The following is a 26,266-nucleotide window of genomic DNA, read 5'->3' on the forward strand; positions in this document are numbered from 1 at the left end:
GCTTTGTTGCCCTTCTCTGGACACCTTCCAGCACCTCAACATCTCTCTTGAATTGAGGAGTCCAGAACTGGACACAGCACTCAAGGTGTGGCCTGAGCAGTGCTGAGTACAGAGGCAGAACTGATTTATTTTGATGCTCCTGTGTCTGAGGTGAGTTATATGCTGTACCTTTTAATTCCATGAAAAATCCAACTTGGATTTAAATACTGCTTTAAAGACTCACAGGAAAGAAATTCACTGAACCGCCAAGGTCTGGTTTGCAGCTGAAGTAGCTTAGGGAATGCATAAACCCAGAACTGGGGGTGGAAAATGGCATTTTAAAATGCAGCACTCTGAGAACTAAGAATCTGAACTGAAAAAAAACAAATAAACAAACAACAAACCTGATGTTTGAGCCCTTCAGCTTTACAGTTTATCTTCCAAAGGAATTGTTTGTGCTGCCTGATGTTTGCTTCTGAGACAGATGGCCTATTTTTAGTCCCTATGGAGTTCCCACCAGAAGACAAGCAGTTCTGACCAATCTCTCCAACAGCCTAAGGACAACCCCCTTGTTATCTCACTTCCTCATCTGGCACAGGCTACAAGGCCCTTATTTTCTTGCCAGCCTTGTGATGACTATTTCTCATCTTTGTTTCTTTGCCACTGAGCTTCCTGGCCTGGCTCAGGAGCAGTGTGGCCAGTAGGACAAGGGAGGTTATTCTGCCCCTGTACTCAGCACTGCTCAGGCCACACCTTGAGTGCTGTGTCCAGTTCTGGGCTCCTCAATTCAAGAGAGATGTTGAGGTGCTGGAAGGTGTCGAGAGAAGGGTGACAAAGCTGGTGAGGGGCCTGGAACACAAACCCTATGCAGAGAGGCTGAGGGAGCTGGGGGTGTGCAGCCTGCAGAAGAGGAGGCTCAGGGCAGAGCTCATTGCTGTCTACAACTACCTGAAGGGAGGCTGTAGCCAGGTGGGGTTGGTCTCTTCTGCCAGGCAAGCAGCAACAGAACAAGGGGACACAGTCTCAAGCTGTGCCAGGGGAGGTCTAGGCTGGATGTTAGGAGGAAGTTGTTGCCAGAGAGTGATTGGCATTGGAATGGGCTGCCCGGGGAGGTGGTGGAGTTGCTGTCCCTGGTGGTGTTGAAGCAAAGCCTGGATGAGGCACTTAGTGCCATGGTCTGGTTGACTGGACAGGGCTGGGTGCTAGGTTGGACTGGATGAGCTTGGAGCTGCCTTCCAACCTGGCTGATTCTATGATTCTTATGAGTCTATGATCTTCAAGACATTTCCGTGGAAGAAACTCAGTAGTGCTGGACCCAAGCACCCTGCTTACAGACGCAGAGCTGCCACACAACATCTCAGGGCAGGCAGGGCCTGCACACTCAAGTGCTACTCCATGTAATGTGTGCACTGAAATTTACCACACAAGTGGCAGTAAAGCCACCTGATCCTGGACGTGCTCACTGCAAGCATACCAATCAGTGGCACTCTGCATGCACACAACCCAGAGCAGCCAGGGGCTGTGCTTTCAGGGAACCTCCTGGATTGTTCTCTCCAGCAATCATGCCTTTAGAGGCCAAATCAAGCAGCTCTAAGATGGCAATAGCTGAAAGCAATTGAGATGAGAAGAGGAGCTACGTTGGGTTTTTTTTTTCATTGCTGACAAAACCCTTTAATATTGCCAGAAAAATCACTGCCTATAACTACTCCAAACCCCACTCCTGCCAACTCCCAGCGAGCTTAATGAACAAAAGGCAGGTGGGAGCAGGCTGCTGCTGTTAGAGAAGCTCATGTAGTAGGCAAGTCCTTCCCTGCCCATACTCAAAGGCATACATGAAAGAGAACAGCTAAAAGTGAGATTTTAGGGTAAATAATTTGTCCTGACAACATAGGGCTGCAAATTCAGCAGTCCTGACTAAGGCTACAGAGATCTCATGCATATCCTAGCTGGCAGAGAGTGTGAATGCTGAATAAAGAGAGTTTTCCCTGGTTGAACCTGTCACTTTGAGTATCACCCTATTGGAAAGACTGAGGAGGATGAAACAGGGCAGAAGACCAAACTTGGCTGGATCTAACCAAATCTTATCAACCAAAATTGAAAATGCTTACTGAATTGTGCACAGGAGTACAAGCACACACATGTACAACAACAGTACAGTATGGTGAACGTGCTTGAAGAATGCTCCATGAACCTTTCTCACAAAAGAGCATTTGTGCATCCAAATGTTATAGCTGAAGTAAGTAACCCTCAGCTGGACCAAAGCTCCCCGGGGCCTTCTCCAGGCTGAACAGCCCCAACTGTCACCACTGGGGGTGGGGGTGGGGGGTTGTTCTCCAGCCTTCTGATCATCTTCGTGGCCTTCTCTGACCTGCTCCAACAGTTCCATGCCCCTCTTACGCTGGGGGAAGCAGAACTGGAGGCGGTGCTGCAGGTGGGGTCTGAGCAGCGCAGAGCAGAGGGGCAGAATCCCCTCCCTGTGCTGCCGCTCTCCTTGCTTTGGGTGCAGCCCAGCACACAGCTGCCTGTGCGACCGGTGCTGGCTCATGGGCAGTCTGTCACTGGCTGACACACTCAAGTCCTTCTCTTCCATGCTGCTCTCGACTCACTCCTAGCCGAGCCTGGATGTGTGCTTGGGATTGCCCCGAGCAGAGCTGAGTGCCCATTCCTAGAAGGACTGAAAAGCTGTGCAGACGTGGTGCTGGGGGGCATTGTTTAGGCGGTGGGCTTGGCAGTGCTGCGTTAACGGTCGGACTCGATGATTTTAGGAGTCTTTTCTAACGCAAGCAGTTCCACGACATTGCAACATTTAGAGCAAGCCTCCACCCACTCAGAACGTGCTGCTCTAGGGCAGGAAGGCCATATTTGAACTGCCAGCATGCGATTCCCAGCGGGGCAGCTCGGCTTACCTGCCCCTGCGCTGCCCCTATGCAAACGTCCTGCTGCCCCTGCCCGGGGGCTGCTGCACACTCCTGCTCGGGGGCCGCCGCACACACCTGCCCCGGTGCTGCTGCACACTTCTGCCCCCGTGCTGCTACACACTCCTGCCCGGGGGCTGCCGCACACTCCTGCCCGGGGGCCGCCGCACACTCCTGCCCCCGTGCTGCTGCACACTTCTGCCCCCGTGCTGCTGCACACTCCTGCCCGGGGGCCGCCGCACACTTCTGCCCCCGTGCTGCTGCACACTCCTGCCCCCGTGCTGCTGCACACTTCTGCCCCCGTGCTGCTGCACACTCCTGCCCGGGGGCCGCCGCACACTCCTGCCCCCGTGCTGCTGCACACTCCTGCCCCCGTGCTGCTGCACACTTCTGCCCCCGTGCTGCTGCACACTCCTGCCCCCGTGCTGCTGCACACTCCTGCCCCCGTGCTGCTGCACACTCCTGCCCGGGGGCCGCCGCACACTCCTGCCCCCGTGCTGCTGCACACTCCTGCCCGGGGGCCGCCGCACACTCCTGCCCCCGTGCTGCTGCACACTCCTGCCCGGGGGCTGCCGCACACACCTGCCCGGGGGCTGCCGCACACACCTGCCCAGGGGCTGCCGCACACTCCTGTCCTCGTACCCCGTCCTGCCTCGCACCCGGCAGCTGCTGCACGCACCTGCCCCCGTACCCCGTCCTGCCTCGCACCCGGCAGCTGCCGCACGCACCTGCCCCGCTCCCCACAGCCAGCGCTCGCTGCGGGCCCGCTCCCCCCGCGCCTTTGTTCCTGTCGCCCCGCCTCGCCCCGTGTCCCCTCCCTGCGGCCGGGGCGGTGGGAGCGGGCAGGCCGGCGCCGCCTCCGCGCCTTCTCCCCGCCTCTCCCCGGCGCGGCGCGGTGTTGGCTGCGCTCGGCGGGGCTACCCTGCGCGGCAGGAGCTGCGCCAGGCCCCGCAGCTGCCCGGACCCCGCTTTGTGCCGGTAGCCGCGGCAGGACGGCAGGAAAGGTAGGAAGATCCTCTCTGCCTCTAGGCAGCATCTCTCTCCCCAGATCCACAGGCAGAGGAGGGAAAAGAGGAGAAAAAAATGAGGGAGGGTGAAGGGCTGGATTCATAAAAGAGGCTTTTTTTCTGCCGAGGCTGCTCCGGGCAGATCCGTGTTGGGAAAGCTGTGAGCTTACTGGGGAAAAGAAAAAAAAAGCTTGGAAAAAAGACAAACCCAACGGTCCCGCTCGTGTTCTTGGCCGGGAGAAACACATGGAAAAAGCTGGGAGGGAGCCCGGGCATCAGGCGGAGGCAGCTCCGGCGGCTGCTCTTCCCCGCCGGGCCCCGGCATCGCTGTGCGGTGCAGCCTCAGCCCGGGCTTGGAACCCGCAGAAATCCAGCCAAGAGAAATCCCCTTCAACGAACCCCCCCCCGCCCCGGTTTGCCATCCCGAAACTCGCATCCCTTGCTGGTGGCGAAGAGTCCCAGCCTGGCAGCAGCGCTGCTGCTTTGTACAGCTGCGAGTTTCGGCGTTTTCCGCCTGTAGGGTGGGAGGAGGTGGGCTCTCTCTCTCCAGGCTTGGTCATTCGAAGCCGTTTCATCGTAGCCGAGAGATTGCATCATGTTACAGTCCTGGATTCACTGAGGGCAAAGGCGAAAAGAATCATCCCTCCAGATCTGTCCTAATGATTTCCCCACCCGTCCCCCTCCTCTTGATTTCCTGTCTCGGAGGTTACAGCTCCGGCAGCCTGCCGCTGGCAGACAGCGGCTTCTGCGCTGCCACCTGGGTTGAGGTTTGGGGAAGCTCAGCGTTTGAACTTTGACGTCTCTGTGCGCTTGTGCCTCTTGTGTGGGGAGGACAGAGGAATCCTGCCAAGCATTTAGGCGGTAGGGAAAGAATAAGGCGGCAGGAGAGCTGGATAAAGAGCCAGAAGCAGACGGTGCTCCAGAGACTTCAGGCTGTGGAGTTGGAGGAGGTGAGACGATTCAGGCAGGCATCCTGCATCCACCTGCCCAGAAAGACAGCATAGATAAGGACACTGCACTCTGAAAGGCAAGACAAGGCAGATGTCAGGAACACAGAAAGCCGCCTGCCCAGAAAGGCAGTGTAGGTAAGGACACTGCACTCTGAAAGGCAAGACAAGGCAGATGTCAGGAACACAGAAAGCCACCTGCCCAGAAAGGCAGTGTAGGTAAGGACACTGCACTCTGAAAGGCAAGACAAGGCAGATGTCAGGAACACAGAAAGCCACCTGCCCAGAAAGGCAGCGTAGGTAAGGACACTGCACTCTGAAAGGCAAGACAAGGCAGATGTCAGGAACACAGAAAGCCACCTGCCCAGAAAGGCAGTGTAGGTAAGGACACTGCACTCTGAAAGGCAAGACAAGGCAGATGTCAGGAACACAGAAAGCCACCTGCCCAGAAAGGCAGTGTAGGTAAGGACACTGCACTCTGAAAGGCAAGACAAGGCAGATGTCAGGAACACAGAAATCCACTTGCCCAGAAAGGCAGCGTAGGTAAGGACACTGCACTCTGAAAGGCAGGACAAGGCAGATGTCAGGAACACAGAAGTATCTCACTCATCTCCCCCGTGGATCCTCCGTGATCAGATTGATGCCAGCGCTTGGTGTGTCTTTGCCTGCTTTTTCGCTCATACCTTTGTAATGACTCTTAAAATGATACATCTCAAAATCAGGAAGATCTAATTAGGTGTTGTACTGCAGGCCAGGGCTCCCTAAGCAGATGGCTTCTCCTGTTCTTTGTGCAGTTGTTTTGTTTTGTTCCATGGGGAAAAAAAAGTCACAGTATGGCCTGGGAGGTGTTTTCCACGTCTAGTATCTCGCCTTCGCAGGTGCTTTGTCGCTGTTTGCTCCCAGTGCTGCAGGACCACTTTATTCTTTCATGAAAACAGTGATGTGAAGTTCTTCTTCCCTGCGTCTCCAGAAAGGGTTAGTGCAAGGGGACAAGGGAGCAGCTTGGCAGCTAGATGGATCCATCCATCAGTGCTTCCCTACATGGGCGCCTGGCACCCTTCAGTCATCCCTTGTGCCTCCTGCTGGTTTGCATAGGGAGAGCTGCACCGTTTACTTTCTCGTTTTCAACGATCCATTTTCCCTTTTGGAACTGGGGTGGAAGAGGAGTGAATGGTGCTGCACGATTGCTGGAGGGGGAGAGCTGTCCTGTCTTCCTGCAGCTATAGGACACAGAGATGGGTTCAAGGGGAATTTGAAATGGGTTCTGAAAAGCAGCATCTACATTTTCCTTTGTGTACCCGAACACCCTGTGATCATGGTGACAAGTCTGTGCACAGAACAATGAGCAGACCCTCACTGCCGTTGGTGATGTGCGACACTGTTTGGTGTTTCCCAGGCAATAGAACAGCAAGATTCAAATGGTTATGTGGTGGGGTAGCTGGGTCTTGGGTAGATTTTTAGGTGAAAGGATTTGGAAGATCTGTGGGGTTGGAACTGCAGTGTTTTTTGAAGCAGGGGTGATGAGGATGGGTAAAATGCACACTTGAATAGATCAGCTGCTCACACTCCTAAAATCTTGTGGTCTTTGTAGAGAGGTTTTTCAGTTTCGCCTCCTGAAGCTCTCAAATTTAGGGCATACTGTCAGGGGTATAAACTGGGGCAGACTGTGTTTTGGTACACACACAGCCGCATATTGTGCTGTTTCTCTCAGTGCTGCAGAGAGGACCTGCTTCTAAGGTCAGATCAGGAATTGTCCTGCCCTGCTGCTCAGGGCAGACTTCCTCGAGACAGTGCCCCAGGACAAAGAGACAGCAGTTTAGGGCTGGTTTATGCAAGCTGGAGTCTACTGATTCAGTTTCCATCCCTCTTCCAAAGTTTGGTGCCTGCTGCTCTGGGCAGTGGGAGTGTGCTGTCCAGGAGCCTGCCTAGTTAAGTGTATTGTTCACAGCTGTGCCCTTTGTTTTGTGAGGAGCAGCAAGGGCTGTGCTTTATAGTCACCTGCAAGAGATCTTTTGCTGCAGTGGGATGCAAGGACTTAGACTTCCAAACTCCTGCACAGTTTAGTTCAGTCTGTGCTGTTAGGGCTTTAGTGGCACTAAAACATTTGTGCATCCCTTTCAGTTACACAATTCAACTTGGTTTGGAGGGGAATGACACCTAGCTGCTGGTATGACTCTGAATTTCCTCTGATTCATCTAGTCTGTTGACAAATAGAGTGTTTCATCTGGCACAGGAGCTGTCTGGGCTGGGCAGCCTTGCACACTCAGCAGGTATCACTCCAGGTTAATATACTCTAATACAGAATGTTGTTATGCTCTAAGTTGAAGATCCTGGGCTGCATCAGGAGAAGTGTGGCCAGCAGGTCGAGGGAGGTGATTCTCCTCCTCTACTCTGCTCTGGTGAGACTTCACCTGGAGTACTGCATCCAGTTCTGGAGCCCCCATTACAAGAGGGATGTGGAGGTGCTGGAGTGTGTCCAGAGAAGGGCCATGAGGATGCTCAGAGGGCTGCAGCAGCTCTGCTGTGAGCACAGACTGAAAGAGTTGGGGCTGTGCAGTATGGAGAAGAGGAGGCTCTGAGAGGACCTTCTTGTGGCCTTCCAGGATCTGAAGGGGACCTACAAAAAAGCTGGGGAGGGACTTTTTAGGCTGTCAGGGAGTGCCAGGACTGGGGGGAATGGAGCAAAGGTGGAGGTGGGGAGAGTGAGGCTGGAGGTGAGGAGGAAGTTGTTGAGCATGAGAGTGGTGAGAGGCTGGAATGGGTTGCCCAGGGAGGTGGTTGAGACCCCATGGCTGGAAGTGTTTAAGGCCAGGCTGACTGAGGCTGGATGAGGCTGCTCTAGGGTAGGGTGTCCCTGGGCATGTCAGGGGGGTTGGAACTGACTGATCCTTGTGGTCCCTTCCAACCCTGCCTGATTCCATGATTCTAAAAACAGAAGTCAACCCAAGGACTGCAGAGTTACTGCGACCTCTGAACCATGACTGAAAAAGCTATGTCTTGAATGTCTGCCATCTATTAAGGTTGTCTGTTGAAATGTAGGAGGAGTTATCTTTCCTGCTGTGAGGCATCCTAACCTGGCCTTACAGCATACTGAAGATTTTCCTATCGCACCAGATCTCTTTCTGGGGAGTGTCTGTGTAAGGAAATGCCGAGAGCAGGCTGCCAGCGCTGGGAGCAGGTAGGGGAACACACAGCTGCAGTCACGCAGGTGTTACCCAGCGTGACTCGGGCTGCTCCTGCCCCTCTGCCTCTGGGTGGAGGCTTCGTATTGCATGTACAACAGCACCCTAAAGCACCCAAGTTAAGCTGCTTCTGCTCTCTCATTGAAAGCTGACTCTTGACTCTCTACATCATGAAACACACTCATTCTAGTGAGGCAGGAACATCACTAGGGTTTGTGGAAAGGAGGATAACTGATGGCAGGGAACAAATAACGCTTTTGAGACGTGAGCCCTAATGTTCAGATGCAGTTAGAGGTTAAATCCTGAGTGGCCAAAAAGTTATTTGCTGTCCACTACTGCTCTGCCACCTTAACAAAAAGCTGGTCAGAACATGGATGCCAGTGGCATCCTGGGCTGCATCAGGAAGTGTGGCCAGTAGGACAAGGGAGGTTATTCTGCCCCTGTACTCAGCACTGGTCAGACCACACCTTGAGTGCTGTGTCCAGTTCTGGGCCCCTCAATTCAAGAAGGATGTTGAGGTGCTGGAACATGTCCAGAGAAGGGCAACAAAGCTGGTGAGGGGCCTGGAGCACAAATCCTATGAGGAGAGGTTGAGGGAGCTGGGGGTGTGCAGCCTGGAGAAGAGGAGGCTCAGGGGTGATCTTATTACTGTCTACAACTACCTGAAGGGGCATTGTAGCCAGGTGGGGGGTGGCCTCTTCTCCCAGGCAACCAGCAACAGAACAAGGGGACACAGTCTGAAGTTGTGCCAGGGTAGGTCTAGGCTGGATGTTAGGAAGAAGTTCTTCACAGAGAGAGTGATTTGCATTGGAATGGGCTGCCCAGGGAGGTGGTGGAGTCACCGTCCCTGGGGGTCTTCAAGAAAAGACTGAATGAGGCACTTAGTGCCATGGTCTGGTTGATTGGCTAGGGCTGGGTGCTAGGTTGGACTGGATGATCTTGGAGGTCTCTTCCAACCTGGTTGATTGTATGATTCTATGTGGTGCATGGTAAGATTTGACTGCTCAAAGTGCTGAGCAAGCTTAACAGAGAGCTGATGAAGGTGATCACCTCTCTTACACTAGGCTGTGGAAAGCACAAACCAATATCTGCTGTATAGTTTACCAGTGTCCATCAAGACATCGAGGAAAAAAAGCTCCTAAGATGACTTACTAAAAGAAGTTAGATTTTGTATAGATGCTGCTCTTTACATGCAGTGGTGTCTTAAAAGTTAGTGATGTGTGTTTGTCAGTAAAATAAGCCAAACTGTATGAGAATGTCTACTTTAAATCTCTTTCCTAAGCTGTAAAATAAACAATTAAAAATGTCACTGCATTAATCCTTCCACGGTGACACAGTGGTGGGATTTTCTGACTGCCTTGGAGGGCTTTCTGCTGCCATCGTGCATCTTTCAGCTGATGAAGGCTGCCTTTCTCTAGGACAGATGCTCTGTTGTGCCAAAAGCTTGATGAGTACAAAATGCTGAGTGAAAACTACTTCCATCCGTGAATACTAAGTGCCAGAAAAGAGTACACATGTGGTTTCAAGTGTAATCCAGAGTGTGGCTGATACCTCAGAGATAACAGCGTTTTGCCCCCCAGAAATACAGCGCTTTGTGTATGTGAGGTAATTGCTGCGAGTTGCATTATTCATTAGGGGACTGTCATTACATGTTTGTGAATTCCCCCAAGTCTCTTATCACTGCCCTAATCGCAGCTAAACACTGATGGAAAAACAGGCTTTTGGTGTCCTGCTTGACTCGCTGCTGTCCTGGCTTGCTGAACTTAGCCTGAGCTGGTAGCCACTTTGAAGGAGGATGCTTGTTTAGTTCATCTAAATGAATGGATTTGGGGAAGGGAGCTTAATTGACGCCTTCAGAGGCATTCATTCAGAGACAGAGCTAGCACTGCTTCACAGAGCCCATGGGTTGGATGGCAACATTCTGTGCTGGGTTAGGAACAGGCTGGAGGGCCGGACCCAGAGAGTGGTGGTGAATGGTGCCACATCCAGCTGGCAGCTGGCACTAGTGGTGTCCCTCAGGGATCTGTGCTGGGCCTCATCCACTTTAACATCTTCATTGATGATCTGGATGAGGGCATGGAGTCAGTCATCAGCAAGTGTGCAGATGACACCAAGCTGGGGGCAGATGTGGCTGAGTTGGAGGGCAGAAGGGCTCTGCAGCAGGACCTTGACCGCCTGGACAGATGGGCAGAGTCCAATGGGATGGGGTTCAATAGCTCCAAGTGCAGGGTGCTGCACTTTGGCCACAGCAACCCCATGCAGAGATACAGGCTGGGGTGGGAGTGGCTGGAGAGCAGCCAGACAGAGAGGGATCTGGGGGTACTGATTGATACCCACCTGAACATGAGCCAGCAGTGTGCCCAGGTGGCCAAGAGAGCCAGTGGCATCCTGGCCTGCATCAGGAATGGTGTTGTCAGCAGGAGCAGGGAGGTCATTCTGCCCCTGTACTCTGCACTGGTTAGACCACACCTTGAGTGCTGTGTTCAGTTCTGGGCCCCCCAGTTTAAAAGGGACGTTGAGATGCTTGAGCGTGTCCAGAGAAGGGCGACGAGGCTGGGGAGAGGCCTTGAGCACAGCCCTACGAGGAGAGGCTGAGGGAGCTGGGATTGGTTAGCCTGGAGAAGAGGAGGCTCAGGGGTGACCTTATTGCTGTCTACAACTACCTGAGGGGTGGTTGTGGCCAGGAGGAGGTTGCTCTCTTCTCTCAGGTGGCCAGCGCCAGAACGAGAGGACACAGCCTCAGGCTGTGCCAGGGGAGATTTAGGCTGGAGGTGAGGAGAAAGTTCTTCCCTGAGAGAGTCATTGGACACTGGAATGGGCTGCCCGGGGAGGTGGTGGAGTCGCCGTCCCTGGAGCCGTTCAAGGCAGGATTGGACGTGGCACTTGGTGCCATGGTCTGGCCTTGAGCTCTGTGGTAAAGGGTTGGACTGGATGATCTATGAGGTCTCTGATACTGTGATAGTGGTGTGTTATCCCGGTTCTGCAGGGAAGCAAAGAGTGGAGGCTCTCTTAGATGCCACTGTCATGCTGAACTATGATGTGCTGGCTCCAGACGCTGCCAGTTGCTGTGGGTGGACTTTATTTGATTTTCGTGTCCATTGAAGTTCGTGTAAGGATCTCTTTGGGACTCATCTGCTCCCTCATCAGTTACACACGCTTATGGCATTCCTCTTGTTCAAAACTGGAAGAGAAGGCAAGGTAAGGAGGGGATTTCCCTGTTATTAGCAATTAGCAGGTCCAGATTTGATTTGGCCGTAACACTGCTTAGCAGGAGCAGCTGCAGAGAGGGAATTGCAGTGTGTGACCTTCGCAGCGTTTCCTAGAGCCGTCATCAATCAGATCTGGCAGCGGCTTTATCGCATCTCTCAGTGTGGCTCCTAAGCCACATGCTGTCTAGTCTAGAGGGGGGAAAACAAATAAACAATGCCAGCTACTGTAGGTTTTGTTTAAAATCAAGCAACCAGGAGCAAGTTTTTCCAGTCTGTGCCAGCCAGCTCTGGAGGCAGCATTCGGTTTCCACCCTGTGCTTTTGGGCTGATCAGTAGAAGGCGGTGATAGCCTTTTGAAGTTGATGCTCTCCCATCTCGTTCTCATCCCCAGCATTATTGTGACCGAGGAGATGATGTAGCTGGTACAGGTCTTTTCTGCACACATGTATGTTAGGGAATAAAGAAGTGTTTCCAGGCTTCTCTGATTCCTCCATGAAATGATGGAGCTCTCGCAGATCAGTTTGCTGAGGTCTGGAGGCATGAGTTTGCCTTCACAGGACCCTCTAAGGCTTTTCTGGAGGCAGCTTCATGATACAGTGGCCAAGGTCAGCTCATCACAGTATCACAGTATCGCAGTTATCATCAGGGTTGGAAGAGACCTCACAGATCATCAAGTCCAACCCTTTACCACAGAGCTCAAGGCCAGACCATGGCACCAAGTGCCACGTCCAATCCTGCCTTGAACAGCTCCAGGGACGGCGACTCCACCACCTCCCCGGGCAGCCCATTCCAGTAGCCAATGACTCTCTCAGGGAAGAACTTTCTCCTCACCTCCAGCCTAAATTTCCCCTGGCACAGCCTGAGGCTGTGTCCTCTCGTTCTGGCGCTGGCCACCTGAGAGAAGAGAGCAACCTCCTCCTGGCCACAACCACCCCTCAGGTAGCTGTAGACAGCAATAAGGTCACCCCTGAGCCTCCTCTTCTCCAGGCTAACCAATCCCAGCTCCCTCAGCCTCTCCTCGTAGGGCTGTGCTCAAGGCCTCTCCCCAGCCTCGTCGCCCTTCTCTGGACACGCTCAAGCATCTCAATGTCCCTCCTAAACTGGGGGGCCCAGAACTGAACACAGCACTCAAGGTGTGGTCTAACCAGTGCAGAGTACAGGGGTAGAATAACCTCCCTTGTCCTACTGGCCACACTGTTCCTGATGCTGGCCAGGATGCCACTGGCTCTCTTGGCCACCTGGGCACACTGCTGGCTCAGCAGCAACATCCCACTTGTAAGCATGCAAAACACGATTCACACCCTGTAAGTGGTTGGTTGGTTGATTTGATGTTTGTTTTTCCCTTACTGACCTTGGTCTGCTGTGGGAGTTTTACTGAAGTTGAAGACATTTTGATCTTTGATTTTTTTTCATTGCTACACCAAGTTCACTGCCAGTTTCAAAATGCTTAGGTCAGCTTTGCTTGCCAGCTGCAGTGAGTACAACTTCTTGCCTTGCTGCCCAGTGCTTAGGGCAGTGACAGGTTGTCACTTCATGCCTGGCTTCCTTGCAGGCAGAGTCCTGGCTGTCAGGTAGACAGGAGAGCAGGGTGCAGTGGGGACAGGCAGAGCTGCCAGTGTGCAGTTTGAATTTCCTTCTTGGGCAGCTGTCTGTGTGTGTATATGACAGATCCAGATACATCTGTAGGTGTATCTGTAATGTGTATACATGTAGGGAGTTTAGATTAGAGCTGCCTTTGTCCTCAAGGTTTTCCGAGGCAAGTGGCTCAGAGCCAATGAAAAGGTAAATTTACTGTTAAGAAGTAGAAAGTCAAAGGTTGAAGCCTTAAGCTTCAAACTGGCAATGATGATGACCAGCAACAGGGTATGGACTCTAATTTTTATATGTTTTTTAACCAGCCAGTTCTTGATGGAAGCCTCCTTGGTGCCAGCTTTGGGCAAGGAAGCTTGAAGTACCGTGACAAAGGTGCAATGGCAGGTGTGAGGAAAATGCCCATGCAACGTGAGAGACATTGAGCAGAACAGTTGTCTGCTGTCAGGAAAGAAAACCACATGAGCTGGGGAGCTGACTGTGGAAAGAATGACTGGTGGTTTTCCTCTGTGTGTGCTCTGCCACTTTGACAGGTTTTGTGGCACTAGGCAGGGGCAGCGGCTGCAGCTCTCAGCCTCTGCCCTAGAGACCAGCAAACTCCAGTGAAAAGCAGCCTGCCCAAAATGATGCTGTGCATTGTCCATCTTCAAACAGTGGGGTGGTCTCTGAGGGTTTTGGCAGCCAGGGAGAGGATTTGACAGGCAGACATCCTTGAGTGGTTTCAGATGATGCTGTCAGCCGCAGTATCAGTGGTACCTGTCCTCACTGTCGAAAGAGCTTTTGCCTCTGGGGCTCAGCCCAGACCTGGATGGGGCCAGAAGATGCTGAAATTTTGGACACAAACTGCAGCAGGCAGGCACCATGGTTGCACAACTGCTTGATAAGGAGTTTGAAGAGGCAAAAGGCACAGAGTGCTCCCATTCTAGCAGGAGAGTGAGGAGGACAGAGGAAGCTGCCAGCAGGATTCACCCTTGGGCGCTGAGTCTCATGTCATTGTTCAGGGGCTTCTGCTTTAGGAGCTCACAGCAAATCAGCTGGCTGCCTGCTGCTGGTGCAGACCGAATGAAAAGACATCATTCCAGCCCTGCAGACAGGGTGGGCTGCAGTGAGGAAATGAGAAAATGGCAGGAGTTGAAAATAAGATAGATAACGTAAAAGGCAAAGCCATTAGATAAGGAGCAGGGCTGCTGAGTGTCACCAGGGCAGTGCTGGCCAGGAGCTGAGCTGCAGAGGGGCCACTCTTTGATACTGTACTGCTGCTGGGGCTTAGCATAGATCAAACCAAAAGAAATTGCCAACAGAAAAGTGGGATTTATTCTCCTAAGACAAGTCTGCACGAGGGAACAGAGTGAAATACTTACTGGATGTTGTAGCTGGCTGTAGGAGATAAAGGCAAGAGAAAATGAACGCCTGGAATTGTTAGGAGCTGACTGATTTTCATCTCTGTTAACACACAGCATTATCAAAGAATACTCTGTGGAAAGTGAGAAGATTTGCTTCTTAGAGGGAGGAAAAATAATCCTGCTGAGAAGCTTTTGTGGCTGTGCAGAGCTCTTCTCCTCACCAGGTCCCTCTGCCTGCACCCCGTGGTTGCTGTTAGGGCCATGGCAAGCAGTGAGTGAATCCTGGACAGGGGATGGTGGTTGCATGGGGAGTCATAGAATCATAGAATCAACCAAGTTGGAAGAGACCTCCAAGATCAGCCAGGCCAACCTAGCACCCAGCCCTAACCAGTCAACCAGACCATGGCACTAAGTGCCTCAGCCAGGCTTTGCTTCAACACCTCCAGGCACGGCGACTCCACCACCTCCCTGGGCAGCCCATTCCAATGCCAATCACTCTCTCTGTGCAGAACTTCCTCCTAACATCCAGCCTATACTTCCCCCTGCACAACTTGAGACTGAGAGGAGACAGAAACTGCATCAGGCCACAACATTTAGTTTATGACAGGAATGAGACCCACCCTGAAGAGTCTTGGGGAAGGTTCTGGATGAGGACCAGTGTGAACAATGGTGAGTGCAGATGGGTGGGCCCCCACCTGGTGACAAAAGCAATCTATTTCCAAGGTTAGTTCTGCTGAGGAAAGGGATATATATAATGAGTGAGTGCTCATTTAAAAGTGAAAAAAAACCACAACCCAACAGTTGGAGACCTTAAACAAAACTCAAAAAACCTAAGAGTCTCTCACTCAGAAATTAATGAAAACAAGCCCCCGAGGATGCAGGCAGCTGAAAGCACACAGCAGAAACCTCAGATAAACAAGAGAGTGTCCTCTGGGGAAAGGAAGAGCTGTTCCCTCCCTGGGAAAGTTTGCCTGTTCCTGTGGCTTGTGAACTTTTCATCTTCTCTGGGACCTTCTGCTCTCCCTGCTTTGCTTTTTGCAGCTTCTTGGTCTCCTGCACTTCTTTCCTTGGAGCTGAAGTTAGTGTTTGTGCAAGCACTTAAATGAATCCTCTTGTTTGATGTTGGTGAGAGGGGTGCTCGGGGTCGTGTGCCTGTTGATGCTGCTCTGCTGAGCGCTGCTCTGCTGACCGTGCAGGAGGCAGCTCAGGAGGTGTGAGTTTGCTGACCCTACATCAACCTTTCTGCCCCCAGAAGGAACCCTCCCACTGACCTCCACAGCTGCAGCTTGGATCCACCAAGGCACCTTCCCGCTTGTGACAACCACATCCTCAGCTTGATCTCAAAGCTGATCCAGATCAAACCACATTGAAGGGGCCAAAAAGCCACAGCAGTTAATGTTCATCTGTCTAGAGCCCCAGTGGCTCTGGGTGGCTGCTGGTCCTCACTGCCTGCCTGCAGTGACTGAACCTCACCCTCCCAGCATTGCAGCTTCCTTCACATCCCTTTGGATCTTCTCCTTTATTATTGTTTACAGAATCCTGAGTCTGGATTTTGCATGTGTGGAAAATCTTGCTAAGAGCTGTCACCTTTTGACCTCCTCTTCTCCAGATCTCTCTTTTTTCTGTCCTTTTGCTTGCAGTTCAACTCTCTAACTTTAAAAAGTAATTCCATGTTAAAAATAAGCTGCCCTGGAGGCAACCCTATAAGCCAAAGCTTTCCCTACAACTTTAGGGTGATTACAGGTACATGTGGAAGCTCTGCAAGAGTGTCTGCCCCAAGAACCAGCTGAAATACTGATTGAATTACAAGGAAAGCAAAAATCTGCCTTGAAGAGAGACAACACTGGGAGAATTTTAGAATTCTTGAACCCTCTTCAGCTCCTTCAATTTCCCTTTCTATGAAAAGCACAGACTCAGCTCTTCTCCCAGTGAGGCAGCAGAGAAGAGTGGTACAGCTGGGACATGCTGGGACTCTCCACATCATGCACTTCCCTTTGATTGCATTCTCTAGGGTCAGCTATGGGAGGGTCATGACCATCTCAATCAGTCCACTCCATTACAAGAGTTTGCCAGAAGAGTCCTTGCCCTGTTCAGGTCAGTCACCAGTGTGATGAAGCAACTAAAAGTGTGTGCACAGTTCCAGAAGGCTCTTTAGCAGCCTTAGGAGGGGTGGAACAAGGCCTGGCTCTGTGTGTACTGTAGCACTTCACAGGGTGGTTTTGCTGCAGTCAGTAATAAAGAGCATTTTTTTCATAGCTCAGAAGGGCACAGAATCATATTGAGCAACTGTACCTTGTGAGAACAGAGGCTGTCAGGGTGCAACTATGTGGAAGCAGAGGGCATGAGCAGAGGCTTTTTTTTTCTCTTGGAACAGAGGAGTCCTTATTAGTGGCTTTAGTTGTCCAAATTTGTAATTAGAATCATAGAATCAGCCAGGTTGGAAGAGACCTCCAAGATCATCCAGTCCAACCTAGCACCCAGCCCTATCCAATCAACCAGACCATGGCACTAAGTGCCTCAGCCAGGCTTTGCTTGAAGACCCCCAGGGACGGTGCCTCCACCACCTCCCTGGGCAGCCCATTCCAATGCCAATCACTCTCTCTGTGAAGAACTTCTTCCTAACATCCAGCCTATACCTACCCTGGCACAACTTGAGACTGTGTCCCCTTGTTCTGTTGCTGGTTGCCTGGGAGAAGAGGCCACCCCCCCACCTGGCTACAATGCCCCTTCAGGTAGTTGTAGACAGTAATAAGATCACCCCTGAGCCTCCTCTTCTCCAGGCTAAACAGGCCCAGCTCCCTCAACCTCTCCTCATAGGATTTGTGCTCCAGGCCCCTCACCAGCTTTGTTGCCCTTCTCTGGACACCTTCCAGCACCTCAACAAGTTGTTGGCAGAGAGAGTGATTGGCATTGGAATGGGCTGCCCAAGGAGGTGGTGGAGTCACTGTGCCTGGAGGTGTTAAAGCAAAGCCTGGCTGAGGCACTTAGTGCCATGGTCTAGACCCTACTGCTTTTTGTGTCAGTGATAGCATTCAGGCCTCCTGTCCCTTTGGCACTGGTCATCTCTAGTTGATTGGACAAGGCTGGGTATTAGGTTGGATTGGATGATCTTGGAGGTCTCTTCCGACCTGGTTGATTCTATGATTCCTCAGTGTGCTGCAAGGTCTGGAGCTGCATCAAGACAGCTGAGCTAGAGGCTGGTGTGTTAGGAAAAGCAGAAGTGGTGAGTGCAGGCCACTCTTGCCCTGCTCTTTTGTGGGACTCAGGCAGTTGGCTCCTTGGTGAAATGATTTCCACTGTGTTGTGGAGGCTTGTGACAGCTTGTGATAGTGATTCGTAGTGATGAGATGTTGTGCTGAGGGATTTGGTTTAGTCAAGGACTTGTCAGTGTGAAACTAAGGATTGGACTCGATGAGCTTGAAGGGCTTTGCCAAGCTAAGAAATTCTGTGACTATGTGACATAGGCTGATCCTGAAGAGTGGTTGTCAGCTTTGAGCCAGAACTGTTCTCCTTCCTTCCTTCCTTCCTTCCTTCCTTCCTTCCTTCCTTCCTTCCTTCCTTCCTTCCTTCCTTCCTTCCTTCCTTCCTTCCTTCCTTCCTTCCTTCCTTCCTTCCTTCCTTCCTTCCTTCCTTCCTTCCTTCCTTCCTTCCTTCCCTCCCTTCCCTCCCTCCCTTCCTTCCCTTCCTTCCCTTCCTTCCCTTCCTTCCCTTCCTTCCCTTCCTTCCCTTCCTTCCCTTCCTTCTTTCCTTCCTTCCTTCCTTCCTTCCTTCCTTCCTTCCTTCCTTCCTTCCTTCCTTCCTTCCTTCCTTCCTTCCTTCCTTCCTTCCTTCCTTCCTTCCTTCCTTCCTTCCTTCCCTCTCTTCCTTCCCTCCCTTCCCTTCCCTTCCCTTCCTTCCCTTCCTTCCCTTCCTTCCCTTCCTTCTTTCCTTCCTTCCTTCCTTCCTTCCTTCCTTCCTTCCTTCCTTCCTTCCTTCCTTCCTTCCTTCCTTCCTTCCTTCCTTCCTTCCTTCCTTCCTTCCTTCCTTCCTTCCTTCCTTCCTTCCCTCCCTTCCCTCCCTTCCCTCTCTTCCTTCCCTCCCTTCCCTTCCCTTCCTTCCTTCCCTTCCTTCCCTTCCTTCTTTCCTTCCTTTCTTCCTTCCTTCCTTCCTTCCTTCCTTCCTTCCTTCCTTCCTTCCTTCCTTCCTTCCTTCTCTTGGGACAGTGGGATGAAATCTTTCTTCTGCACATCAAATGTGCTGTGTTTTTCACACCAGAGTGTATTGAGAACTGGGAGGAAAAGACCTGTGATGAGGCTGTGCAGGGAGGAAGCTGAAGTCAGAGTGAAGTGAGGATGCATTTTTGTGCAGCAGTGTTGCATTGGCTGACCTTGAAGGCTCACGTTTGGAAATGTGCTTTCTGAGGAGGAACAGTTTGCTCAAATCTGTTCACTTCTAAATTAGGATTCAACTGCTGACACTTGCAAGGCACAAGGAAAAGCACTCCCACAGACCATCTGTACTGGAAAAGGGATGTTACAAACCTAAATGTGGTCCTGCCTGTTCCTGGTGCTTGTGACAGCAGGCTCATGTGCATGCTTAGAGAGCTGGAAACTGAGACCATGTGAGCTCCACTGTGGCTCCCAGTTAGTGTGTGCATCAGAAAGTGCAAGGCTACTTCTGCTCTTGGTAAAACTGGCTAAGCATGGGCAAAAGATGGCATGAAAATGCTAAAGTGATAGAAGCACTGTTAAATATGTGTGTGGCTGTGACATACAGCTGTTTAAATGACTTTCTAACCACGTTTAAATAGCATTGCTGTAAGGAGAAAGCTCTTTTTCACTTTCCTTTTAGCAAACATGGGATCAGATGTTCAAATTAAAGGCATGTGAAAGCCAATAGGCACTTAGAGCAGTTTGCATCCTGCCAGACCTGAGCCACACATGGGAGAGCAGGTCTGCAGCTGAGCTCATTCCCTGTAGACTTCCTTTGCAATCAAGGAATAGAAATCTGCTTTTCTAGGATGTAATTAATCTGATCTGTTCTAGAGGTCTATTTTAGGAAGCCTGATTTCTTCATTGACTCTGCACTGAGCCTAAGGCAGCAAGCTGAGATACAGCTGACCGCATTGTGAGCGCTGGCATTCGGTCAGAGGAATGTCACCTCCGAAGCCCAAACGCTCTGCCTCCTGGCTTCCAACCCTACCCCATGGGTCGTTCTTCTCCAGGAAAAGAATTTATTCAGGGGGCTGAGAACAAGATGATCATTCTCTGGATTAGCAGATATGAGTGGATCATTTGTGCTCTTAATTCGGGTTTCCTCGGTGCTTAGACAAAGTCTGTCGTAGAACCATAGAATCAAGCAGGTTGGAAGAGACCTCCAAGATCATCCACTCCAACCTAGCACCCAGCCCTAGCCAGTCAAACAGACCATGGCACTAAGTGCCTCAGCCAGGCTTTTCTTGAACACCTCCAGGGACAGTGCCTCCAGCACCTCCCTGGGCAGCCCATTCCAATGCCAATCACTCTCTCTGACAACAACTTCCTCCTAACATCCAGCCTAGACCTCCCCTGGCACAACTTGAGACTGTGTCCCCTTGTTCTATTGCTGGTTGCCTGGCAGAAGAGGCCACCCCCCACCTGGCTACAATGTCCCTTCAGGTAGTTGTAGACAGTAATAAGATCACCCCTGAGCCTCCTCTTCTCCAGGCTAAACAACCCTGGCTCCCTCAGCCTCTCCTCATAGAGTTTGTGTTCCAGGCCCCTCACCAGATTTGTTGCCCTTCTCTGGACACATTCCAGCACCTCAACATCTCTCTTGAATTGAGGAGCCCAGAACTGGACACAGCACTCAAGGTGTGGCCTGACCAGTGCTGAGTACAGGGGCAGAATAACCTCCCTTGTCCTGCTGGCCACACTGTTCCTGATGCAGGCCAGGATGCCACTGTCTCTCTTGGCCACCTGGGCACACTGCTGGCTCATCTTCAGCTACTATCTATCAGTACCCCCAGGTCCCTTTCCTCCTGGCTGCTCTCCAGCCACTCAGTCCCCAGCCTATAGTTCTGCTTGTCTCAACGTCCTTGCCTGGGTGCTTGAAGGCTTTGAAGGCTCATGGAACTCGATGAAAGCATCATTGAGAAGAGACTGGAAATGCAGGAATGATGACTAAAACATTCTTGGAAAATGAGTTTTATGATCAAAAATTCTTAGCCCTGTTTTTCTGAGTGCTGCTGGATAATTTGAGTTCCCCTGCTCCGTGAGTCATTTGCCATAGTGGTCTCATCTAAGATCATTTGTGTAGCAAATGTCAGCTCATTCAGCTGTCAGCTCTTTCATGTAGATCACTCTGCTCAGTGCCTAACTAGTGAAGATGTCTCCTGTTTGGCTGAATGAAAAGCCTGGATGAGGCACTTGGTGCCATGGTCTGGTTGACTGGACAGGGCTGGGTGCTAGGTTGGACTGGATGATCTTGGAGGTCTCTTCCAACCTGGCTGATTCTATGATTCTATGATGTTCTTAACCTTAAGTAAACCAAAAATAATTAACACTGTTGTCTCTCTTCACAGGAAAAAATAAAGGGGGGGGGTGGGGAGAGGAAAGTGTGATCAAATCACAGGAAAACACCCTCTGAAGACAGGGAAAGTGAAAAAGAAACTCTGCAGTCTGTCACACGAGGAGCTACAGATAGAATTTGGGAAAACATGGTTGGTAGTGTCCTTGGAAAGGTACACCTTAGAATCATAGAATCAGAGTTGGAAGGGACCACAAGGATCAGCCAGTTCCAAACCCCCCTGCCATGGGCAGGGACACCCTGCCCTAGAGCAGGCTTCCCACAGCCTCATCCAGCCTGGCCTTAAACACCTCCAGCCATGGGGCCTCAACCACCTCCCTGGGCAACCCATTCCAGCCTCTCACCACTCTCATGCTCAACAACTTCCTCCTCACATCCAGGCTGAATCTCCTCACCTCCAGCTTTGCTCCATTCCCCCTAGTCCTGTCAGTCCCTGATACCCTAAAAAGTCCTTCCCCAGCTTTTTTGTAGCCCCCTTCAGATCCTGGAAGGCCACAAGAAGGTCACCTGGGAGCCTCCTCTTCAAGCAAAGCCTGGCTGAGGCACTTAGTGCCATGGTCTGGTTGAGTGGATAGGGCTGGGGGATAGGTTGGACTGGATGAGCTTTGAGGTCTCTTCCAGCCCTGTTGATTCTATGATTCTAAGATCCTGAGAGTTAAAACACATCCAAAAATGACTAAACTCCCTCAAAATGTGAGGTGTGCTTGTGTGCCTTCCTCCATGAGAACATTTGCTTGGCCACTTTCAGTCTCTTCTATTTAATTAGCAGGTAGAAGCACAAAGCAAAAAGGACCTAAAGTAGGTGTGGTAGCCCAGGGCTTCATTAATTTTGTTCTTTAAGAAAAAAGAGATGTATTTATTGACCTTAAGCCTGATTTTCAGAAGGGAAAACAAAGTCCCTGATGTAAACCATGAAATACAAGACTCTGTGCTGGGTTAGGAACTGGCTGGAGGGCCGGACCCAGAGAGTGGTGGTGAATGGTGCCACATCCAGCTGGCAGCTGGCACTAGTGGTGTCCCTCAGGGATCTGTGCTGGGCCCCATCCTCTTTAACATCTTCATAGATGATCTGGATGAGGGCATGGAGTCAGTCATCAGCAAGTTTGCAGATGACACCAAGCTGGGGGCAGATGTGGCTGGGTTGGAGGGCAGAAGGGCTCTGCAGTGGGACCTTGACCACCTGGACAGATGGGCAGAGTCCAATGGGATGGGGTTCAATAGCTCCAGGTGCAGGGTGCTGCACTTTGGCTACAACAACCCCATGCAGAGATACAGGCTGGGATGGGAGTGGCTGGAGAGCAGCCAGACAGAGAGGGATCTGGGGGTGCTGATTGATACCCACCTGAACATGAGCCAGCAGTGTGCCCAGGTGGCCAAGAGAGCCAGTGGCATCCTGGCCTGCATCAGGAATGGTGTGGCCAGCAGGAGCAGGGAGGTCATTCTACCCCTGTACTCTGCACTGGTTAGACCTCACCTTGAGTACTGTGTTCAGTTCTGGGCCCCCCAGTTTAGGAGGGACATTGAGATGCTTGAGCGTGTCCAGAGAAGGGCGACGAGGCTGGGGAGAGGCCTTGAGCACAGCCCTACGAGGAGAGGCTGAGGGAGCTGGGATTGGTTAGCCTGGAGAAGAGGAGGCTCAGGGGAGACCTCATTGCTGTCTACAACTACCTGAGGGGAGGTTGTGGCCAGGAGGAGGTTGCTCTCTTCTCTCAGGTGGCCAGCACCAGAACAAGAGGACACAGCCTCAAGCTACACCAGGGGAAATTTAGGCTGGAGGTGAGGAGAAAGTTCTTCACTGAGAGAGTCATTGGACACTGGAATGGGCTGCCCAGGGAGGTGGTGGAGTCGCCGTCCCTGGGGCTGTTCAAGGCAGGACTGGACGTGGCACTTGGTGCCATGGTCTGGCCTTGAGCTCTGTGGTAAAGGGTTGGACTTGATGATCTGTGAGGTCTCTTCCAACCTTGGTGATACTGTGATACTGTGATACTGTTTAATTCTCAGAGAAATACTCAGGAGTGAACTTTACTGCTCTGCATGGTTGCTTTGTAGTCCTTAAAAGCACAGAGCTGCACTGTTATCAGAGCAGTCAATGCTTTCCACAGGGATGCAGGATAACACCCCTGCTAGGAATGCACTGCCCCAGGGAGGAGAGAGCTCAGTGTGAGCCTGCTTGCAGTTGCTGCTTGCATTTGCAAATGATTACATCGTCTGGGCTGTTGGTGCCATTGCCTCTGGGTATTTCAGCAGCTTAGGGTGCCTGAGTGTTCTTTCATGTCGGACAAACGAAAGTATTTTGCATGTTGGCTTCACAAATGTTAGTTTTTACCTTCAGCTGCTTTGTCACAGTCTGGTCTGCGGCCCCGAATGTCTGGGTCTGAGCTCTGCAAGTGAAAGCCTTCGGAAACAGAGAGTCCTCTGAGGAGGTCAGGGCGAGTTGCAGCCTTCCTGCTGCACCCCAAGTGCCTGACCCAAGAGGCAGGGATGCTTTCTCCCACCACTCACCTCCCAGTAGTTGTCAGGCCTGAGGAGAGTCACCTGTGTCCCTGTACATGTGTGTGTGCACCCACATCTACATGCAGGTCACAGATCACAGGATGTGCAGGTGTTGGAAGGGACCCAAGGAGGTCATCCAGTCCAACCCCCCTGCCAGAGCAGGACAGTGCTATCTAACACAGATCACACAGGAACACATCCAGACAGGCCTGGAGAGGCTCCAGAGAAGGAGACTCCACAGCCTCTCTGGGCAGCCTGTGCCAGTGCTCTGGGACCCTTACAATAAAGAAGTTCCCCCTTGTGTTGAGGTGAAACCTCTTTTGCTGCAACTTACACCCATTGCTCCTTGTCCTGACCTAGGGAGCAAGTGAGCAGAGCCTGTCCCCCTCCTCCTGACCCCCAGCCCTCTGGTGTTTATAAGCATGTATTAAATCCCCTCTCAGTCTTCTCTTCTCCAGACTAAGTAGCCCCAGGTCCCTCAGCCTCTCCTCATCAGCCATGCCCTCCAGTCCCATAATCATCCTCATAGCTCTCCACCAGACCCTCTCCAGCAGGTCCCTGTCCCTCTTCAACTGGGGAGCCCAAAACTGAACACAGTGTTCAAGATGAGGTCTCAGCAGGGCAGAGTAGAGATCCCTTGATCTGCTGGACACACTCCTCCTAATACACTCCAGGATCTCATTGGCCTTCTTGGCCACTAGGGCACATTGCTGTGCCATGGGGAACTTGTTAGCCACCAGCACCCCCAGGGCCCTCTCCACAGGACTGCCCTCCAGCAGTCACCTCCCAGCCTGTACTGGTGCAGTTTGTTATTCCTCCCCAGGTGCAGGACTCTGCACTTGTCCTTGTTGAACCTCATCTGGTTCCTCTGTGCCCATCTCTCCAGTCTGTGCAGGTCTCTCTGGATGCCCCCACAGCCTTCAGCTGTATCAGCCAAGCCTCCCAGCTTGGTGTCATCAGGAAACTTGCTGAGCAGACACTCTGTGCCCTCATCAATGGCATTCATGAAGATGTATAGGAGTAGACCACATGCAGAGATCCTTGCTAACCTTAACCATTATGTGACATCTCCTGCACTGTTATTTCACATTAGCTTTAAGTCAACATGTAGTCTACAACTAAAAGAGACAACTCAACTCATCCTCTGATCCTTACTCCTGTCCTGCCTGGGCATTGGCAGAGATCCTGCAGGCAGGTGGTGAGTTGGTTCTGTGCCTTCCTCTGGCTCACTCCATAGGCTGGAAATGCTAATGATGACCCAAAGGAAGACATGAAAATGTGGAGTCAGAGATGAGAGCAGCCTCTCCTAGGAGGAATCCAGACATAGGTTAACTTCAAGTGAAGTACAGCTTGCAGGAAAAGCAGGGAGAAGAAAAAGCAGAAATGATGTTTGGATTTGAAACACAAACATATTTGCAGGCTTGCAGGTGCTTCTCTCGCTTGTAGAGACTGAGGGGAGCCATCTCAGCATCTCAGCAAGTGACTCCCCACTTGCTGTTTTGTCAGAGCATTGCAAGCTCACTTTAGGGAGAGCATCCAGCCTGGCCTGAGGATTGCAAGGTCTCTCGTTAGGAAATACATCAGCTGGAACCACCTTGTTAGCATCTCAGAGCTGAAGCAGGGAAGTGGAGAGACATCAACAGGAGGGCTTTGCTGATGTTCAGTTGTACCTGTGATCCTCTCAGAGTATGTTACTTACCTTGTGCCAGTCTGAAGAGAAGTGGATGAATACCTTTTGAACTTCAGCTCTGAGCAATGTCAAAATTGCCTTTCCCTGCCTTTCCCTTATGTGTTACTTGGAAGATAGGCTACAGCTATCATGTCTGAATCACTGCTACTCCTAGACCAAGCATCAGGCAGATTCCCTTAAGAACATGATTCCTTCCTCCTTCCACAGCACTTGGCATGATTAGATCTAAGTCATTAATGAGAAACACTTATTTCCTGTGGAAATTACATCATGTGATGAACAAGAAAGCAGAGTCTTAGGAGAAAACCAGTTACTTCAGGCTCTGTGCAGGCTGCTTTACTGGTAAGCCTGTCAAACCCTACTTGCTTAAGAGCTCTGATGTACTGTTAATGGCCAGCTGAGGTTCCTACTACCTATTCATGGCTGAACTGCATGTGAGTCAGCTGCTGAGCTGCTGTGGCATTTAGATACTAAGTAGAAATAGGAACCTTTTGCATTAACAGGATTCTTTCAGGGTCAGTGGCTTATCAGCTGCGATGTCCCTCCTAAACTGGGGGGCCCAGAACTGAACACAGGACTCAAGGTGTGGTCTAACCAGTGCAGAGTACAGGGGCAGAATGACCTCCCTGCTCCTGCTGGCCACACCATTCCTGATGCAGGCCAGGATGCCACTGGCTCTCTTGGCCACCTGGGCACACTGCTGGCTCATGTTCAGGTGGGTATCAATCAGCACCCCCAGATCCCTCTCTGTCTGGCTGCTCTCCAGCCACTCCCACCCCAGCCTGTATCTCTGCATGGGGTTGCTGTGGCCAAAGTGCAGCACCCTGCACTTGGAGCTGTTGAACCCCATCCCATTGGACTCTGCCCATCTGGGGAGAGGCCTTGAGCACAGCCCTACGAGGAGAGGCTGAGGGAGCTGGGATTGGTTAGCCTGGAGAAGAGGAGGCTCAGGGGAGACCTCATTGCTGTCTACAACTACCTGAGAGGTGGTTGTGGCCAGGAGGAGGTTGCTCTCTTCTCTCAGGTGGCCAGCACCAGAACAAGAGGACACAGCCTCAGGCTGTGCCAGGGGAGATTTAGGCTGGAGGTGAGGAGAAAGTTCTTCCCTGAGAGAGTCATTGGACACTGGAATGGGCTGCCCGGGGAGGTGGTGGAGTCGCCATCCCTGGAGCTGTTCAAGGCAGGATTGGACGTGGCACTTGGTGCCACGGTCTGGCCTTGAGCTCTGTGGTAAAGGGTTGGACTTGATGATCTGTGAGGTCTCTTCCAACCCTGAAGATACTGTGATACTGTGATACTGTGAATGAGACCTGTGCAGCTCCATGTGTGTGGAAGAGGAAAGTGACAGCCTTGGCAGCTGTGGTG

At 51.8% G+C, this 26,266-nt stretch overlaps 1 protein-coding gene across 4 annotated transcripts in view; it reads left to right on the forward strand.

Moving 5' to 3' along the window:
• Window positions 1–3,792: 3,792 nt before the first annotated feature.
• AFAP1 (actin filament associated protein 1) overlaps window positions 3,793–26,266 on the forward strand; it is a 125,798-nt gene continuing 103,324 nt past the window's right edge. For all 4 annotated transcript variants that reach the window (XM_064151642.1, XM_064151644.1, XM_064151643.1 and 1 more), the window contains exon 1: window positions 3,793–3,898. The gene's annotated coding sequence lies outside the window, so the exon portion shown is untranslated. The remainder of the gene's footprint in view (window positions 3,899–26,266) is intronic.

The sequence above is a fragment of the Pogoniulus pusillus genome, chromosome 11 (assembly GCF_015220805.1).
Source record: "Pogoniulus pusillus isolate bPogPus1 chromosome 11, bPogPus1.pri, whole genome shotgun sequence".
NCBI classification, from domain to species: domain Eukaryota; kingdom Metazoa; phylum Chordata; class Aves; order Piciformes; family Lybiidae; genus Pogoniulus; species Pogoniulus pusillus.